Here is a 12,535-nt window from a genome sequence, read left to right as displayed (position 1 = left end):
CTGGGCTTTGCAAATTTTTACCGCCAATTAATCCCCTCATTTGCACAGATAGCCTTGCCCCTCACCAACTTACTAAAAACGAAGGGAACATCCTCAGTAAAACCTAGCCAGCCACTAACATGGACAATGGAGTGCCAAGCCGCGTTTGAGAGACTAAAGAGACTTTTTTCTGCCGAACCAGTACTAAGGCACCCAGACATGGACAAGCCCTTCACAAACAGCAGATGCAAGTGATGTGGCAGTGAGGGGCTGTGTATTACAAGAACATGAGGATGCAGTATTGCAACCTGTGAATAATCAAGAACTCACGGAAACCGAACAGCGTCTGGCCCGATGGTCTGAGAAGGGGTTTATGGATTACGTCGGGCATTACTCACGTGGCGGACAGTTTCAGGAAGGCAACAAAATCCCCTTCCAGGTGTGGGACTGATCACAAAAAATTTAGAAGCCCTGACACTTCCAGAAACCTCAATCCAAACAAGCCGGTGGTCCCAGCATTTTCACCAATTCCAAGTAAGCTCAAAACACTTACCAGGAAGAATAGAACTTCATGGCAGATGCATATCTCGATGACCATATAAACAGCGTCAGAACCACAGGACTCTAGACCAATAATGGCCGGCCAACTGGCAGCGCCAGTAACCACAAGAACCCAAGCCAAAATAAAACCACAACTGGACAGCCAAACTGGGATTGAATTCAGAAAAAGTTTGGAAACAGATGAATGGTTCCAGAAAAACAAACATGTGTGCACAATGAGAGACGGACTGCCTTGGGTAGGGGAAAAGTTATATATACCAACAACTCAAAGACTAACTTTCATGCACCTTTGCCATGACACAAAATCAGCAGGGCATTTTGGATTTGTAAAAACTTTACACTTAATTAAACGGCAATTTGGGTGGCCATCAATAAAAAAGGACATAGAAAGTTATGTTGCCAGCTGCCCAACCTGTGCATCGGCAAAGAGGTTGCAAGGGAAATCGCCAGGGCTATTACAACCAGTGGGAAGTCCCTCAGCCCCCTGGAGGGAAATAGCCATGGATTTTATAGTGGAATTGCCAGAAAGCAATGGGAATACTGTTATCTGGACAGTCACGACCTATTTTCCAACAGTGCACTTTATCCCTTGCCAAAAAATTTCCCACTGCAAAGGCCTTAGCAAAACTTTCATCCGCACATTTACAGATTTGCACGGGACACCCCAACCATCATCTCTGATAGGGGGTGGCCATTTAACGTCTGCATTTTGGAAGGAATTTTTATCCTCTTAGGGACCACTCAGGAATTGAATCTAGCCACCACCCTCAAGGGATGGACAAGTCGTACACGGTGCCATGTCGTACTTGAGCAATATTTGAGATGTTTTTTAAATTTCCAACAGAGTGTTGGACGGACTTACTTCTCGTTTGCAGAAGTTGCCTAGCAATAATGCAGTCCACTCCAGCACATGCTACACTCCTTTTCAAATAGCCAACGGTCAAAGTTTCAACCCTATGCCAGAGTTAACCCCAAAAGAACCAACGATCCCTTCACTGAAAGAATGGATGGAAAACCTACAAAACACCTGGCCAATAGTCAGAAAATCACTAGATGAAGCTAGGCGGGCATACAAAGCACAAGCCGATAAAAAAAGGGTTGAGCCTACACCATTCATTATAGGAGAAATGGTGTACTTCTCTACAAAATACCTAAAGTCCCTACAGCCTGTAAAAAACTTGGACCAAAATATATAGGACCTTTTCCAATTAAAAGAATCATAAATCCAGTAACAGTAGAATTAGAATTACCCCAAAATCTCAGGCAAATACACCCAATTTTTCATTGCAGCTTGCTGAAAAGAGAGCATCAGTCACCTCTACGGCCAAAAATCCCCCCACCACCACCCCCAATCATGGTGGAGGGTGAACAACACTTCGAAATAAAGGAAGTCCTTGACTCTAGGAGATATCATGGAGCAACTCAGTACCTAGTTGCCTGGAAACACCTCCCTGCCTCACAAAAGGAGTGGGTCCATAAACGTCATGTCAGAGCCCCGAAACTATTGAAGAAGTTTCACACAGAGTATCCCAACAAGCCTAACTAACTTTTATACCTGTTTTGTTTTCTTGCAGGTGGATCTCTCTTATTGTTAAGAGGGGCCGGATGTCAGAATCCAATTATATTTCATCTTTAATTATCAAATATAAAAACTCCCAATTCTGCCTTCTCTGGATTCTGCCATCAGAGGGAGAGAAGGGGGAGAACAAAGGGGCTTTATGGCCCTCACTTCCTTCAGTACACTTCAAAGAGCTGAATGCTGAATGTGTGTTTATTGTAACATCAAAGCGTTAGCACTAGAGGACCTTACAAAGAAGGGTATTTGCCTTTCAGGTAGTTATCTGAAGTCTCCATCCAGACGGAAGAAAGAAGAAAGGGGGTGGAATTGTGATACTTGAAACTATCACTGGAAGGGGGGTTGATTGGGTGGGACTACTGGGGAACCCCTTAAAACCTTGAATGGGAGAGCTTGAACCCCAAGTCCTGTCTAGCATGCCTGCAACAATTTTCTCTTAATAAAGGATTCCTGTTGGAAGAGCTATTCCAAGAGTTCTGTCTTCTTAAGATGCAAAGTGGGGTGGGTCCTTACAGAAAGAAAAAGATAATAATAATCAGCTATCACAATTATTAAAGATTGCACATACTGCAATATCAAGTATAACGCCATTCACGTGCAAGAAACAAACAACTAATGTACGCACAGCTGCAGTTATAACGAATCCTGGTATGCAAAATCAACAAAGAAGAAAAACAAACAAACAGTGCACCACAAAAATGGAAGGTTAGACTAGAAATAAGATCAGCAAGTTAAGATCACATGCAAGCAAGCTAGAACAGATGAAAGAAAAGAAGCTGAAGAACAAGAAGACCAAAGAATACCTAATCAAGAAATACCACTTAGAAACAAGGAAGATCAAGGAAGCACTGGAAATAACAAAGCAACAAATAACAGCTATAGCCAGGAAAATCACTAGATATGAAGCTCGAATTGCAAACTATAGGCAGAACCTCCAATTTCAATCCAATCAGAAACATTTCTACCAATCCATCAATGGAGAAACTGCAAGGAATCAGTCAGTACCTGACAAGGAAGAAACAGTGCAGTTTTGGAAGCAGATATGGGATAACCCAAAGAAATACAACAAGGATGCGGCTTGGTTAAAAGAGGTGGATGCAAATAAAACAGAAGTTGAAATGAAATAACTAGTAATAACAACAAAAATGGTAGAAAAAAGAGCAAAGAAAATCAAAAATTGGTCAGCACCAGTGAAGATGAACTGCATGGGTTTTGGTTGAAACATCTAACTGTTATACACCCACTCATTGCCAAACAGTTCAACAATATACTACAAGGAGGAGAAATTGAAAAGTGGCTAACAACTGGGAACACCTACCTAATAATGAACAATCCAGCAAAAAGAGACAACACCAGTAACCTACAGGCCATTACCTGCTTCCCAACCTTTCAAATTACTAACTGGTGTAGTAGCTGTGCATTGCAACAGCATCTAGTTGAAAACAATCTCTTTCCACCTGAGCAGAAAAGGGACCGCTCCAATAGCAGAGGAACAAAAGATCAACTCCTAAGAGACAACATGATCTTGGAAAACTGCAAGAGAAGGAAGACCAACCTGAATGTGGCATGGATTGACTACAAAAAGGCATTTGACTCTCTGCCACATGATTGGATAATCAAGTGCCTAGAAATAACATGAGTCAGTAGAAACATCAGAAAATTTGTGCAAAAATCGATGGCACAATGGAAGACACAGTTGCAGATCAGATGTTGAAAAGCTGGGAGAGGTTAATATCAAGAGAGAAGTATTTCAAGGAGATTCATTATCACGCATTACTATTTGTTTATTGTCCTTGTATCCTCTGTCCAACCATACTTGAATAACAGGACATTGCTTATCAAACATCAAAAACATCTGCCAGACTATCCCACCTCCTTTATATGGATGATCTGAAGCTGTATGAAAAACATCATCTGAAATAGAATCGCTGCTCAACACTGTCCGTATATATAGCCAAGATATTGTAATGGAGTTTGGCTTGGACAAATGTGCCACACTTACTATCAAACAAGGAAAAATAGTGAAAACTGAAGGAATCAACATGCCCCATGAAAATAACATTAAGATCTGGATGAGGAAGAGTACTACAAATACTTGGGTATCCTTCAAGCTGACAACATCAAGCACACTGAAGTCAAGAAAAAGATTAGAGGTGAATACATAAAGAGAGTGAAGAAGATCTTAAAGTCCAAACTCAATGGAGGAAATACCATAAAGGCAATCAACACCTAGGCAATTCCAGTCATTAGGTACACAGCTGGAATAGTGGACTGGACTCAAGCAGAACTAAAAGCAATGGATAGGCGGACCAGAAAAATAATGACAATGAATCATGCCCTTCATCCATGCAGTGACATTGACAGACTTTATCTACCAAGGCAAATAGGTGGGCGTGGAATGCTACAAGTACATCAGATGGTTGAAGAAGAAAAATTGGCTTTGGAAGAATATCTAAAGAACAATGATGAAGATGCACTGAAATTAGTATATCAGGAAGGCTTACTGACTACTGGAGAGACCAAACTGGCCTACAAGAAAGACCAAATGAAGAACGAGAATAGCTGCATGGTAAGACATACACAAATGATAAAATTAAACTGCTCTGGGACTTCAGAATTCAAACAGTACAACACCTGCAACATAACACCCTCAGACTTAACAATTGTCAATAAGAAAGACAAAAAAGTCTGATAGTGGACGTGGCAGTGCCTGGAGATAGCAGAATAGAAGAGAAAGAACTGGAGAAGATAACAAAATACAAAGACCTACAAATAGAAATAGAAAGACTGTGGCAAAAGCAAGCAAGGGTAGTACCAATAGTCCTAGGCTCCTTGGGCGCAATCCCAAAACAACTGGAGCACCACTTGAACACCATTGGCATTGACAAATTTGCTATTAGTCAATTGCAAAAGGTGGCCTTATTAGGAACTGCTTCCATCCTGCGACGATACCTGTAATACCATCAAACATCTACATCTGCCTATCCCAGGTCCTGGGTAAGGACTCGATAGGTAGACAAAATGCCAAATCCAGTCTGAACATCTGGCTGACTGTGCGATCATCCACAATAATAATAATAATAATAATAGTAATAGTAATAATAATGTTGGAAGGGACCTTGGAGGTCATCGAGTCCAACCCCCTGCTCAGGCAGGAACCCTACACTATTCTAGTGTTGGAGCATTCACCGCTTCTTGAGGCAGGTTGTTTCATTGGTTAATTGTTCTAACTTTCAGGAAGTTTCTCCTTAGTTCTAAGTTGCTTCTCTCCTTGATCAGTTTATGTTTTAGCCTCCAGTCCCCTAATCATCTTTGTTGCTCTTCTCTGTACTCTTTCTCGAGTCTCAGCATCTTTTTTACATCGTGGTGACCAAAACTGGATGCAGTATTCCAAGTGTGGCCTTGGAATACTGGCATTGTAAAGTGGTATTAATACGTCACGTGATCTTGATTCTATCCCTCTGTTAATGCAGCCTAGCACTGTGTTGGCTTTTTTGGCAGCTGCAGCACACTGCTGGTTCATATTTAAATGATTGTCTACTAGGACTCCCAGATACCCCTCACAGTTACTACTATTGTGCGAGGTACCCCCTATACTATATCTGTACAAGATAATACAAAAATATGACTGTTTAAGTTAAAAAGAAATAAGAAAAGTAAATTGCATCCTTCCTTTCCATTTATATCTCCAACCTCAGGCTACCACTCAAGTATTTGGGCTTTGTATCTAACTTCAATCATCATTGCTAGATCCTTATTGAAGCCCTAAAAATACTTACATGCATATAGACTTTGCAGAATTGAGTCTCTATTGTGCTACTTTAATGAGATACATTTCTACATGGGCCTTTGCATCTGTTCAGAATTAGCTCAAGCCTGATCTGATTTCATGTTGTCAACTATGTTCAGAAGTGTTGAGCTAATTTATTTCTGACCCAACAGTCAAAATGAATGAATTTTTTTATTATGGTCAATGACCAGAAAATGTCCAGCAATTCTGGTTTGAAAGCTCAATATAGATGGCCTTTTTGTGTGACTGGTATGGCTTATTGGTGAACAATTTTTCCACTGTCTGGTACAATTATCTCAATTATCTCTATCTCCTAATTATCTCCCCCGACATATCTCTCCCCTATCTCATCTCCCCCTCCTCTCTATCTCCCCCCTCTCATTATCTCTATCTCCTCCTTCCATCTCTCTCCGTTCTCCTCCCCTCCTCTCTACCTCTCCATCTTCCCCTATCTCTCTCATCTTCCCATCCTCCTCCAATTATCTCATCCCCGTCTATCTCCCTCATCTTCTCTCTCTCCTCCTCTCCTTCCTCTATCTCTTAATCTCCCCGCCCCATTAACATGCGGTCTGGGGACCTCTATCTCCCAGTATCATTTTAGTGAAAAAGAAATGGCACTTTGGAAGCCTATGTGATGCTCCTCATAGCAACTATTCACAATCTTTGAGCTTCACTACAATACTACACCTGAACAAAAAGCAGATAAGGGGCAAAAGCAAGCATTTCCCTTTTTAGTAAAAGTAGTTTTTGGTACTCTAAGACCAGAGTGCAGTACAGATTGAGCACTGAGTTATTTGAATTCTACCATTCTCCACATTTCAAATTGTGGAAATGAAGCTGAACAGAGGTAATTTTTAAACTGCTAATGGAATCTTGGAAAATGATGGAATTGAGGTGTCCTTCATAAAAAAAAGAGAGCCAAGTAAGTAAATAGGGGAATCTATTGCAAGGATGAGATGTTAAAAGGGGAAAATAATGTACCAACCATCTCTCTCTCTCTCTCTCTCTCTCTCTCTCTCTCTCTCTCTATATATTATCTATAGAATATATATATTATCTATATTATATATATATATATATATATATATATAAACCTAGAAACTCAGTATGATCCATTGCTGATCTATGTATTAGATTTAATATTGTAACTTGACCAAAAGACTCTGGGTTACTTAAATTAAGATGTATAATTAAAACCTTTAAAAATGGGACAAGTAAACCTAATAGTCTGTTATTTAAAAAATTAATAAAAAATAACAAGAGGCTTCACAAATACACAAAGCCCATACATGAGATCATAGCTCTAAAAGGTCTTCCAAAACACCATTGGGAGTACCATTCCTCATAAAGGAAAATGTATCATTCAATTCAATTTAACTTTTATATTAGGCCTTCAACAGATTATATGCTTTGTAGTATCCACCAAGGGACTTATTTCTGGTAAATGATCTATATTAGTGATGGAGAACCTTTTAGAGACCAAGTGCCCAAACTGCAACCCAAACTCCACTTATTTATCGTTGGGTGTCCGATGGGCACGGCCCACTGAGTGGGTGTGGCCTACTGGGTGGGCATGGCCAGATCAATGTCACTCACGTCAGGGGCGCTTATGCGGGTCTGGGCAGGACTGAGGGTCTCCGGCAGAGGGGATGGGTGGGACTGGAGTGAGCGCTGGAGCATGGTCCACTGGAGGAACCTCACTGAGCCTCAAGCCATGCAGGGGGCCCCTGGATGGTGGCATGGAATGCCTGGAGCCCTGGGCAGAAGAGGTCAAGCGCCCAGCCCGACCCTTGAGCTCCCATGGCACCAGGAACCCACAGCACTGCCTACCCTAGCCACACGTCCCCGATGGGTGCCCAGCTGTGTTTACTTCCTCCTCAAGGCTACTGCTTCTGTGCTCGCTCTCCTTGGCCAGATTGCTTATGGTGGATGCAGGAGGGCAAAGTGCATGGATCAGAGGGAGGCCCACTCCCTCTCCATGCAAGAAGACCTGGCTTTGTAACCAAAGCATCCTCAGCAATAGGATGGGAGACCACCAGGAGATGGCGAAAGGACAACAGAACTGCTGGTAGCCAAGTGCTGAGCACTTCCCTCACACCTTCCCTCCCTCTTATTCCAATCTCCTTCCTTCCTCCCTCCTTTTAATTCACATCTCCTTTCTTCCTTCTTTCCTTTCCTTTCTTTCTTCCTGTTTCCCTCCCCTCCTTCCCTTCCTCCCTTTCTGTGCCCAGGAAGGGATGAGGGGTGGGGGAGAGGTTGGCAGTGCTTCTCTCAAAGAGTAAGAGAGTTGGAAGAGACCTTTGAGGTCTTTTGTCCAAGCCCCTGCTCAAACAGGGGACATATACCATTCCAGACAATGGAATATCCAATCTCTACTTAAAAGCCTCCAGTGATGGAACATCCACAACTTCTGAAGGCAAGCCTTTTCACTGGTTAGTTGTTTTCACAAGTCCTTAGTTCTAGGTTGGTTTTCTTCTTGATTAGTTTCCATCTATTATTGCCTTTTGATGCTTTGGAAAATAGGTTGAGCCCTTCTTCTTTGTGATAGCCATCAAATATTAGAACATTGCTATCATGTCACCCTGAGCTTAAATGGACTCCAGAAGATGGTAGAGGACAGGAAGGCCTGGAGGAACATTATCCATGGGGTTGTGATGGGTCAGACATGACTTTGCAACTAACAACAAGAACAATCATGTCACCACCCCTAGTCTTTTTCACTAAGCTAGACATACCCACAAACATTTGTCATATGTTTTAGCTTCCAGCCCCTTAATCATCTATGTTTACCATCCATTTAGATCAGATGGTCCCCCTGGTTTGGTTTATAGAACAGTGGCCATGAGCAGAGCCTTCTCAGAGATAGCATCCCAATTATAGAAATTTCTTCCAAGGAAAATATGAACAGTGCATCCCTCACCCATTTAGAAGCAACTCCAAACTCTGTTCAGCCAGGCATATGTAGAACAATATCACATTTTATGGTCAAACAGCACTAAGTAAATTACTACTAATATTTTTCTTTAATAAAGTACACACTTTTAATATTGTTTTAAGCAATGCTGGTGATGCTTTACAATAGCTGTCTTTGAGAGTTTTTTTGTAAACCACCCTGGATTTCTCAGAAACATTTAATTTTGAATTAGATGTTGATGTCAGAATCCAATTATATTTCATCTTTAATTATCAAATATAGAAAACCCCAATTCTGCCTTCTCTGGATTCTGCCATAAGAGGGAGAGAAGGGGGAGAACAAAGGGGCTTTATGGCCCTCACTTCCTTCAGTATACTTCGAAGGAACTGAATGTGTTTATTGCAACCTCAAAGAGTTTGAATGTAGTTAGCACCAAAGAACCTTACCATAACAAAGGGGGCTATTTACCTTTCATGTAGTTTATCTGAAGTTTCCATCCAGACGGAAGAAAGGAATAAAGGGGTGGAATTGTGATGCCTGAAACTATCACTGGAAGGGGGGGTGATTGGGTGGGACTACTGGGGAACCCCTTAAAACCTTGAATGGGAGAGCTTGGACCCCAAGTCCTGTCTAGCACGCCTGCAACCACTTCTTCTTAATAAAGGATTCCTATTGGAAAAATTATTCCAAGAGTCTTCTTAAGATGCAAAGTGGGGTGGGTCCTTACAGTTGATTTAATAAATTAGGCAGAAGAAACAAATGTTTAAATACATCTAAATCCCACAGACCTACTGCCTCCTAGGTGCATACTGTAGAGAAAATAAGGCATTGCATTTCTCGCCAGCATAGCCACAGGATTATGGGAACTGTGGTCCATGACAGGGCTTTACAACCAGTAGTACGTGTACCCACTAGTAGTACATTGGCACTTGGCAGGTGGTATGCATACGATGGGTTGAACAGCACTGTAAAAAAAAGTATAAAAGTAAATGAGGTGAAGCGGCAGCAGTGCCATACAAGCTTGTGGGAAATCAGCTGGAACTGCACGTTGCCTGCTGAGAGCCCAGGATCAGCATGTGCAGCTCCAGCTGATTGGGGGTGGCAGGCAGCCTCCTGCAGTCTCCAGGCAGAGATTCAGCTGGAGCTGAATTGCCTGGGTCCTGCTGAAGGGGAGAGAAGAGATGATATTAAAGGGGGTGGGGAAGAGATGCCGCCAGACTTCCCAGTGGCCAGCAGAAGGGAGATCGTGGCAAGAGTGATCTTTTTCCCCATTTCCTCCCTGGCCCTTGAACTCGTCTCGACACCTCTTTCTCTGTGCCACTTCTGGCTTCTCACCATTCCTCGCCCAGTTCTTGCAGCTGCTCCGACTCCTGGTGCAGAGAAAGAAAGCGAAAGTGCTGGGGCATGTGGAGAGGGGGAGGGGAGCAGACCGGCCCTGCCTCCTTCTGGGACAATGGCGCGTGTGCCCACAGGGACGGCTCTGCATGCCACCTGTGGCACAAATGCCATAGGTTTGCCACCACGGATCTATATAGTACTAAAACTCTCATAACCATTACTTGGATGGGTTATACCAAGATACCTTAAGTGAGCTAACTTACAAAATATGTCCAAAGTCAAGGACCTTTCACTCCCAAGGGAATGAAATTTGAGAAATGTTGGAATATTCATGAACAGGAAGAGTCATGTGGTAACTCAGTCAGCCAATGTGAAGAAAGTGCTTCTGAGTCTGTGCAAAAGAGTATTGAGTTAGGAGCTGGATTTTCAGTCTCAGGTTTGTCTCTGTATCTCTCTGTAAGAAGTCTTCAATTGAGCTATGTTGCTGTAAAGAAGAATGTATGGTATTGTAAATATTTTATATGGATATAAAGAAATTACTTTGAATCAGCTAAATGCAGTCAACTGTGAGAGCTTCTGATTTATTTTTTCACCAGTAGAGAAATTAAAATTCTATAACAAGAAAGTTGTGCCTGCTTCAGTGCTACTGTTTGGTGCTGCGCTGCTGGCTTTTACTGCAGTAATATGATCTTCATTTTCAAGATTCCATGACAATTTCCCAGCCAGTCTTACAATCCTTTGCTTCTTCCCCCACCCAATAACAAGGAATTGACTCATCATGTGGCTTTTAAAGAAGCAACAACTTTTAGGTGCACATAAATAAACCTGAATATTTTATTGCTTTATATGTCCCTTGTCTGGCACATAAACATACATACATACATACATACATACATACATACATTCATACATACATCCCATCTTTGTTCAGAAACCTAAGGCATATACTTAGACAGCATCACCACCAGATGGATTCATATCTGGCTGACCAACAGCACTCAACATGTAGTATTTAACAGAACTGCATCTACATGGAGGGAAGTATGCAGTGGGGTATCCCAAGGTTCAGCACTCTTAGGCCCAGCATTTTTCAATATCTTGATCAATTATTTAGTTGAAAAGAAGGACTAGGGATGACATGATAACTGTGTTCCAATATTTAAGGGGCTATTAACTAAGGAGGAATTTCCTGACAGTTAGAACAATTAACCAGTGGAACAACTTATCTTCAGTAGTTGTGGGTGCTCCAATATTAGCGGTTTTTCAGAAGAGACTGGACAACCATTTGTCTGAAATTCCTCCTTAGTTCCAGGTTGGATCTCTCCTTGATTAGCCTCCATCCATTGCTTCTTGTCCTGCCTTCAGGTGCTTTGGAGAATAGGTTGACTTGCTCTTCTTTGTCATAGTCCTTTTGATATTGGAACACTTTTGTCGTGTCACACCTAGTCCTTTTTTCATTAAACTAGACATACCCAATTCCTGAAACTCTTCTTCATATATTTTACCCTCCAACTCCCTAACCATCTTTTTGCTCTTTTCTGCACTCTTTCTAGAATCCCAACATCTTTTTTATACCATAGCAAACAAAACTGGAGGCAATATTCCAAATGTGGTCTTACCAAGGCATTATAAAGTGGTATTAATGCTTCATACTATCTTAATTCTATCCTCTGTTAACGCAGCTTAGGACTGTGTTGGCTTTTTTTGGCAGCTGCACCACACTGCTGGCTCATATTTAAGTGATTGTCCATTAGGATTCCAAGATCCCTCTTGCAGTTATTACTATTGAGCCAGAGACCACCTATTTTATATCTGTGCATTTGGTTTTTCTTGCCTAAATGTAGAAGCTAATTTTTCTTACCATTGAATTTAATTTGTTAGATAGGACTCAGTCTTCAATTCTGTCAAGATCTTTCTATATTGGGGTACTCCACTGCATACCTCCCTCCATATAAATGCAGTTTCCTTAAGGACTACATATTGGGTGCAGTTGGTCAGCCATTTATAACTCCATCTGATGGTGATGCAGTCTAACCAGTATTTTTTATCTTATCAAGTAGTAGGTTGTGGTTTACTTTATCAAATGCCTTACTGAAGTCTAATTAAATTATATTCACATCATTTCTCTGGTCCACAATTTTGTTACAATGTCAAAGAATAAGATTTTTCTGACATGCTCTGTTTTTGAAAAACCCATGTTGACTTTTGGTTATGACTTTTTTTACCTCTAGGTGTTCACACCTTGATTATTTTTTCTAGAATATTCCCACTTATTGATGTCAGCGGATAGGTCTGTGGTTTCCTGGATCCTGTTTTTTTTTTTAAGTTGGGAACTACATCAGTCATTTTCCAGTAATCTGGAAGTTCCCTGGTGCTC

Source organism: Crotalus tigris, unplaced genomic scaffold, assembly GCF_016545835.1.
Source record: "Crotalus tigris isolate CLP2741 ecotype Arizona unplaced genomic scaffold, ASM1654583v1 scf7180000017666.379230911805:20528666, whole genome shotgun sequence".
In the NCBI taxonomy this organism is placed as follows: Eukaryota; Metazoa; Chordata; class Lepidosauria; order Squamata; family Viperidae; genus Crotalus; species Crotalus tigris.
This window is presented reverse-complemented; position numbering follows the sequence as displayed.